Below are 7876 nucleotides of genomic sequence, written 5' to 3' on the forward strand. Positions count from 1 at the left end.
GTACCAACTACGACCGGGATTATTTGTGTTTTAACCTCGTTTATACGCCTTATCTCCAAGGCAAATGGAGCATAATTGCTCCACTTCTCATTCTCATTCTCTCTCACATTCCTGTCCCAGGCTACTGAAACGTCTACAATCTGCCAGTATTTTGAGAACTTGTCAATGACGACCAAATCCAGATGATTATAATCCAATTTCTTGGTCGTTATGACACTTTTGCCCCACCATACCCTGCCTTGCCATCCTCACTTGTTCTCACTTCATCAGACACCTCCTCAAACCAGCACACTTCACCCCAACCTTCTTACACACCTCCCAATATATCCGGAGTCCCATGCGATCGTGTCTTTTGCGGTACTTTGTCTTGGCCAGTCCACTACACTCTGCTGCAAGGTGCGCAATTGACTCTGATGTCTTACCACAAATTCAGCATTCTGCAGAAACTTCCTCTCCTAGAACCACTTTTTTTTAACAATCATGTTCCCAATGCCTGCTCTTGTGCTGCACAAACAAAAGCTTCAGTGCTCTTAGCCCGATACCCAGCTCTAAGCTATTGCCATGATATTTCATCAGCCACTTCTGCTAGCCAGTTCCTCTGCCCTTTCTCTATCCATACGCTTCACATAATCAGCCTTGGTCTCACATACCTCCACTTCATTGGCCACAACCTTAAGCACCCACTGCTCGCTTCTAACCACATGCTCAGTCAATGACATCTCCTTGGTTCTAACACAATCTTTTACACTTTTCAATCCTCTCCCACCATCTTTCGTCTTTTGATACAGCCTTGCTACGCTACTTCGAATGTGAAATATACCAAACATTGTTAAAACTTTTCTTGTTTTGATATCCATGGCATGCAAATCCTTGTCAGGCCATTCTAAAATTCCCGCACTGTATGTCAAAACACTGACTGTCCATGCATTCCCTGCTTTCATTAGGTTTTCTCCATACAGTTTCGACTTTGCAATTAGCTTCAGTCTTTTAAGATACTCCTTCCTGACTTTCCCTTTCATTTCTCTGTTCATGATGCCTACACCTCCAACACTCCCAAATACTTATACCCAGTATCTTCTATTTCTTTCATGATTTCTCTATTTGGCAGTACTATTCCATTCGAATGAACGTTTACTCCTCTTTTCATCACCAGCACCGCACATTTACTAATCCCAAACTCCATCCCAATGTCTTCTGAGTATGTCTCCACAAGTTCAACCGGTCTCTCCATTTCCTTTTCATTTCTACCACATATTTTCAAATCAGCCATAAACAGTAAATGGCCGAGGCGTCTGTCACCAGATCCAAAGTTATACCCCAGTTTTCTCTTTTCAAGAGGATGCTCAGTGGCATCATTATCATTACAAAAAAGAAGTGAGGATAACGAATCTCCTTGAAATATTCCACGTTTAATGCCAACCTGCCACATCTCTCTATTGCTGTCAGCACCGTTTTCCATTGAGTTATACTTGTCTCTAAAAGTCCTACCATATTCTCAGCAACCTTCATCATCAATAGTGTTTCACGTATCCATGAATGAGGAACCATGCCATAAGCCTTTCTGTAATCGATCCATACTACGCTCAGATTCCTCTTCTTCTTTTTCGCATCCTGCATTAATGCTTTACCAGTTAGTAGTTGCTCTTTAGTACCTCTCGAGCCTTTTCGGCACCCCTTTCTGTTCGTCAGGAAAAACACCATTACTCTCAAGATGTTCATAAATTTTCTCCGCAAATATTCCAGTCAGCAGTCTCCACATCAGTGGCAGATATGGAATTGGTCTATAATTATTGGCATCTGTTCCTTTTGCAGGATCTTTCCTAATCAGTGTTGTTCTTCCCTTCACAAGCCAATCAGGGACATCTCCCGACTCTACAACTCTTTGCAGGGAAGTAGCTATATGTGGATAAAGGCATGGAAACTGTTTAAACCAGAAGCGCATCACTCCATCTGGACCAGATGCCTTCTAGTTTGTCATCTTTCGTATGCCAGCCTTAAGGTCATCGATGGTAATCTCAACGTTCTTAATCTGCTACATTTTTGATAGCCTTTCTCTGACCTCTGTCAACTAGCTAGCCTTTTTATTGTATCGCCCTTCGAAAGACCAAATCCCACTCCATTCTTGCATTCGGAGTGTTTTTATTTTCCGCCTGTTTACTACTATTTAATTATTTATACCGCTGAGGCTGATTGTTCTGGAAAAGGTTGTTCTGCCGAAACGCAACACTTTTCCAACAAAGTTCCGAATTTTCATACCACCAGTGTGGACCGTATCTTTCAACATTGTTAGATCGGCCATCGTTTCCTTCTCCAGCAATGTATACCCCCTTTCAAGCTCGTCCTTAGCTTTCTGTCCTAGTTTAACTCCTTTTCTTATTTCTTCGATTCTACCAATGTCTTTCCGCCACCGTTTAATACGTTCTTCAAGCCGCCTCCTCCAGTGTGGCCTCTATCCTTCATTTCTCTCTTTTTCTTCGGTATTAAGCTAAAACGATTCGCAATAACGTATGGCGCTGCACACTAAAGCCTGTTAAGTTCAGTAATCGATATGTTCTTTCTTCTGATGTTGTGAACTATTTTTACATCGCTTTTCACCTTCCGCCTATCACTACTCTTCATATTTGGAATCTCTATGATATCGTCTCTAAAAAGAACCTCTCTTTACTTCTGAGGTACTTCTTTTTCTACAGAAGTCAAAATTCGAAATTAATCACCACTTCTCCATACATCTGCTCCTTCCACTGGTTCTATTCTCTCAGATTCAATGATCTCATCTGCCTTAGATCCTTCACACCCATTCTCATCACTTCCCCTAAACATAGGATTCCATTCCTCATCAGTTGTCCGCCTCCCATCATCGCTAATATTTTACTTCTGCACTTCCACTTTCTCAGTTCTGTCATCAGAACCAGTTTCATCAATTTTACTTTCGTTATTCATTCCATTCCTAACCATCTGTTCAATCTCTTCTCTTGCAATCACTGAAAGTAGGTTGTTATTTTTAATTTGTTTTAACTGGGAGAAAAACTCGCGACACATCTAGCTTTTCCTCCTCTCGATCCCCATTTTTCCTTCACTTTTCGGATATATCCACTAGATTTGGTACTTCCACTTCTTAAAAAGCATTCCCACGGTACTCTTCTTTCCTCATCCGTCCATGGTGTTTTGACATTTCTTGTTCCAACTCCCTTCGTGTCTATGGATCCTCAGAATTTCGAACAGTTGTATGATGACGACAGGACCCACCCTGCTGACGAGTTGGACACTTACCGGACGTGAGACCATCGGTAGATGTTCCAGCCTAAATTACGTCGTTATTTTCAGTATTTTGATTTGACATTCTCTCATAAATGGGGTTAGTGAATTTTAGTTTATACCAATAATAATGATAATAATGATAATAATAATAATAATAATAATAATAATAATAATAATAATAATAATAATAATAATAATACTTTCAGTTACAAACGCTTACTTGTTTCGTCTGTTATTTTAAGTTCGCCGCTGATGCTGCTGGTGGCCGGAAAAATGTACACAAAAACAGAAACATGAAAAATCCGAAGATGTACAAGACAATTCCTCGTTTAACCGTGAATTAAAGGTTTAAATTATAATTTCAGTTACAAACACTTACTTCATTCGGCTGTTATTATTTTTATTTATTTATTTTTTCAACTCCGCCGCTGATGTTGCTGGTGTCTGGAAAAAATGTACACAAAAACAGAAACATAAAACATCCGAACATGTGCAAGACAATTTCTCGTTTATAAGTGATAATAATAATAAGAAGAAGAAGACAAAGAAGAAGAAGAAGAAGAAGAAGAAAAAGAAGAAGAAGAAGAAGAAGAAGGAGATTCAAGAAAATCCAGTCATGTCAGTTGCAATCACAAAGCAAAAATAATCAAATCCGCTTTCAATGATAAGTGGCGATGACACATTTCTGCTGAGAAACGGCTACTGTGCAACTAAAAGATAAAAAGAATTAATAATAAAAACAATAACCAAAGAAAAAAATCTCGTTAAAATAAGACCATAAAAAAATTCTACATATTTATTTTCAAATTATTTGTGTGATCAAAAGGCGGAAGTTAACTTCGAAATCATTTTTCTCTTAAAAAAATCAAATACAAAACAATAGAAAACACTCATAAGGCCTAGAACACTAATCATAGCAACAAATGAAATGCAATTCTCAGATGATCTTAAAAACCCCAGTTAACAAGAAATGAATCCTTAGCATAAGTATGAAAACAAATAAAAACTAAAATTTCCGACATAAAATAATATCCGAAATTACACGTGTAGTAATGCAATCTCGCTGTTATCCTTTTCAACTAAAATGCTAAAAAACGTATATGAAATCTACAAAAAAACAATCAACAAAAACAAAAAACAAAAAAAATTGCTTAATTCCAAAAGAAAAACACTTGAGATTCAACAAAACAAGAAACAAATAAAAAAAAACAATTCTCACTAAACCAAAGTTTTTTTTTTATTATTTTTGTAATAGCTCCACTATTTATGGCGGCGATGTATTTTGGGATTCATAAACTCCCAACCGAATGTTTACCCGTCGGCTGTTACAGACAAAGTATGCAACTACTTAAAAAAAAAGAGAAAAATAATAAAACTTTATTAACCAGTGGGAGCGGGGCCCGCTAAAAAATAAATTCATCAATCAACGTGTCTGTGAGAGCCGGTTAAAAATGGATAAAATGCTCAGAACTTTTGTTTTGTAAACGATGAAGATAACAGTCAGGTGAAAAGTCACCCCTTTTTCGATGTTGACTCTAGCAAACGCTTCGTTTTATTACCGCTACTAAACCAGCAAAAAGGAATAAGAGCATTTTATGAACATTTTTATACGGAAATTCTAACTGGTAATTTTGTAGAACCCTTTTAAAAATGCACATAAAAATGTACCTTTTGAATGCATACATAAAAATCAACCTTTCGAATGCATACATAAAAATGTACCTTTTGAATGCATACATAAAAATGTACCTTTCGAATGCATACATAAAAATGAACCTTTCGAAGTATACATAAAAGTGAACATTGCGGAACACATTCAATCTACTCTTTTGTTGATGATAAAAGTTATTCAAACTTTAAATGATTATAGTTTGTTTTGTGTTAAATAGAGTTCTATTTTGTGTTTTTCTCATGTTATTATAAACACAAAGTAAACCTGTAGTATATTTCCAAACTTTTTAAGAAGTGTTTAAGATTCTTATAATTCCAGATACGCTTGATTCAAAGGAGACCCCGTGAGATTATTTTGCCGCTCTTATTTAAACAAGGACATACATACATAAGTTTATAATATATATACATAAGTTTATGAAATTTAATAATATATACGATTTTTGTTGTCAATCACTTAAACGCTCACAAAAAATTGTGGCATATTTCCTTTAAATGGCATCCAGTGCTAATGCAGACCCCACAATATTATCATATTAGAGAAATGTTTATACATTTCATTTCAACCGAAATGAAAAAAGTTTAATTTTTTTTTTGGCATTTCACATGCGACACAATATATCCAATTAAAGCAATATATTTTGTATTGAATCTATGGCAACCGAGCACCAACACCTTTATAAGAAGAGATCATGTTTATAACGAACGTACGAACATTCGGATTACATTAACTTATAGTTATATATAGATATTTGTCGTAGTTCATGTAAGTCATATATATATTTTGCTAGTATCTAGAAAATGTGTACTGAAGTTCTGACACGTATACTTTTCGTTCTTTTGTTCCACTGTTTATTTTGGTGCTGATCGATGTCGGTAAAAGAAAAACTGATTACAGAAGTTCAACTTTAATCCATGTAATCTAATATCAATGAAATCTTCGTGACAGATTCCAGATTAAGATTAGAAAGATTTACAGCAAGTGAAAAAAAGAAGCAAGATTAAAGTTGTACATTGCTAGCATTTTCTTCTTACTTGAAACTTGCCAATACTTCTCGGCAGAAAAATATTATTCCATCGATTCCTTTCTTTTCCAGTTCATAGTAACAGTGTATTCCCAATTAAACACCTGAAGCAAATTACTGTTCTCAGTAAATAGAATTTTACATGAGAAATAATAGTTTATTTATGTAAGGAAAATGTAAGGAAAATAAAGGGATATTTTTTCATCTCAAACGATAATCATTATTAACTAAGTAATTTGAATGTGTTTTCACAGATATAATATATATATATGTAGAGAGAGAGAGAGAGAGAGAGAGAGAGACTTATATGTAATTATACTGAGTGCGTGTGATTCAGTAAGTTTTCATATACCAATGAGTTTTAAGCCAAAAATTGTTGACTTAAAGAGTAAGCTACAAAATTATCAAATTTTATAATTGAGCATTAATATACTGTGTAAGAAAAAACAAGACTTCAAAACAAGGTGTTAGTGGCAACAAAAAGTGTATTTCAATTTACGTTACAATTGTTTCCATGTCCAGTTCGACAATTTCAAGCATTATGTCGTTTGAAAATTTTCAAAACCAGCATTTCTTCAGACTTTATGAATAAGCACACTTTTGGCAATGGAGCATTTTTTGAAGAGAAAGAAGGAAGGGGAAATCCAAAGGTATATGTTTCTCGAATGCCTTTCTAGCTAGAGATGCCCCCTTCCTTTGTTCTCTTCAAAAATGCTCCATTGCCAAAAGTGTTTTGAAAGAGATTTAGATTTTTAACGCCATATAGCTGTTTATATGTGTACAAACATATGAGATAAGAAATATGACCGTTGTAATTCAATTACGGATGTGTAACTGAAATGAAATGAGTGTATTTTTATGATAATTTATTCACTGATTATATATATTAATTATCATAGGGTTTTTTTTTCTATGGCGCGAAGAAGTTAAATTGTGTCTAAAATGAAATTATATTCTTTCAAAGAAGATTTTACTATTAATGGCGATAAATTATAGAACATTCCATGTTCTTTAATTTTGCTTGAAATTGGGATAAGCGGCGATTCAAGAAATCTTCGTCACGGTTTATTTGAAAAAAAAAAGAAAAAAAAACTAGTTTTGCTTGTCGAATTTAGAAGTACGATTGTATTTCAATGAATATGAGAATACTGCATTATTCATATCTCTTATGTTCATTGGCCCTTTTCTCTAATCTTCGTTGAGTTTCAACAACGTATATATGATGGCAATTGTGGCAAGGAACATACTATATGCCATAACTTTATTCTAAATTAGCTGATGCTTCCTTGAAGCATTTTATTTCAATATTAATTTGACTGTAAAACTTTACTCTTATTGTTAGTAGATAAGGGAACAGAAATTGAAAGTGAAATCTATTTTATTTCGTAAGCAAACAATAGATTATTAAATATGCGTATGAAAACGCCTATGATGTTTTGAAAAACTGTGTACTGGAGAAAATGTGTTTTTCTTTTCTTGAATAGTAACGGATATGTGTTGGAACACTGAAGCGTTCTCTCGAAGTCCATTCCCGCAAATGACTATAACTCGTCTACTACATCGTATAAAATGTACCGTCTAATTTGCAGGGACGCTGAAGATTTCGATGTAAATTTCATGACAATTAAACTTATTCATTATAATATATTTAAATAAACTAAAGAAATTGAGTACGCCTCTCCAATGCAAATTATTATGTAATTTTAACGTTAAAATGAATTACAAATCGTTTTGATGCGTTAAATCTTGTCCGTAGAGTAGAGAAATTATTATATATTTACATGAATTATGTGTTGTTTCTTTTCGTTTGCAAATTTCTGCATATAAATGAGGGTGTCTGCTGCCACAGGATATTAGCTTGGTGTAAAAACAAAGTCGTGTTTTATTTCAAAAGATCATAACACCTTTCATAATTAACTTTA

This window comes from Euprymna scolopes, chromosome 8 (genome assembly GCF_053919585.1).
Source record: "Euprymna scolopes isolate OS-2025 chromosome 8, ASM5391958v1, whole genome shotgun sequence".
NCBI lineage: Eukaryota > Metazoa > Mollusca > Cephalopoda > Sepiida > Sepiolidae > Euprymna > Euprymna scolopes.